Source organism: Otolemur garnettii, unplaced genomic scaffold (assembly GCF_000181295.1).
Source record: "Otolemur garnettii isolate 467f Iridium unplaced genomic scaffold, OtoGar3 scaffold00078, whole genome shotgun sequence".
Classification (NCBI taxonomy): Eukaryota; Metazoa; Chordata; class Mammalia; order Primates; family Galagidae; genus Otolemur; species Otolemur garnettii.
Window position 1 is genome coordinate 6434394 of NW_003852473.1, and position 1183 is coordinate 6435576.

Consider the following 1183-nt stretch of genomic DNA (forward strand, 5'->3'; position numbering starts at 1 on the left):
CCTGCTGATTACTCACGCTATCAATTTTTTTTAAAAACAGTACTCTACACACAAGTCAAAAGAGGGCAGGCATGTTAGGTGTTTTCTTACCCATTGTAGCCTAAGTTCCTACAACAGGAATTGGCACATAGTCAGTGCTCAATAAAATAAATATTTGTTGAATTGAATTGAAAAAGGAGTTGTTTTCTGCATGGTCTAATGCAGCACACTTCTGACTGCTGAACTCCCTGAACCCAGTCATCCCTCTAATCCCTCCTACATATCACTGTCACTTACAAATTACTGTTCCTCTGCCTCGGTGTAGAAATTCTCACTTTTCTGAGGCACATGCCACTCTTTATGCTGCCTCACAGCTATCAATGACCAACTCTTGGTAATTCCCAATATATATGCAAGATTTGTCTGTATGAAATGCATTTTCCCTTCCATTTCAAATTATTCCATTGCTGTAGGTACTTCATATATACATCAAATAGCATGGTTTCTAGTTCACTGTAGCAACCTCCCAGAAATTATCAACTTTTAAAAAATTTGTTGAAAAAATACAATGCTTTTGGTAGGGTATCCTTCTAAGGTTTTAGTTTGCACAGTGCATTTTAAAATGTTTTCCCTAAAATCTAAAAGTAGCCTTGATGGCTTATATTAGTTTTCATGATTATCTTGGTTCCATGAAAGCAAGCAGAATTCCCATAAGACTGTTGCCTCTATCTTTCTTATGTGAAAACTAGGGAGAAGGATTGAGAAATTCAATTTTAATCAAATTACAAATTGTGTATTAGCTTAATTTATTGAGAAGGTAATGTTTCATAAATAACACTGCCAGACATTATAGAGGATTGTGTTCTTCTGAATAGCTCTTTTGGGAAAAATAAATTATTTTCTGTATCCGAGTTGCCAGTTTATTTATGTTATATTTTACTCAGAAGTGCATTACTTTATTTTTCACTTAAATCTTTCAATTATTTCTAAATATATTATTATAAAACATTATCTTTTGATTGCCTTTATAACTATTTCATGAAAGTTGATCTTTATCACTAGATTTGTGTTGCTTAAAAGATACATATATCAAATGAAGTACCATATGGGCACCATGATTTAGACCTTGTATGTATTCACTTCTATTCTACTTCCTTTTAATTTTTTTTTAATTTTAATTTTACTTTTTTAGAGACAGTGTCTC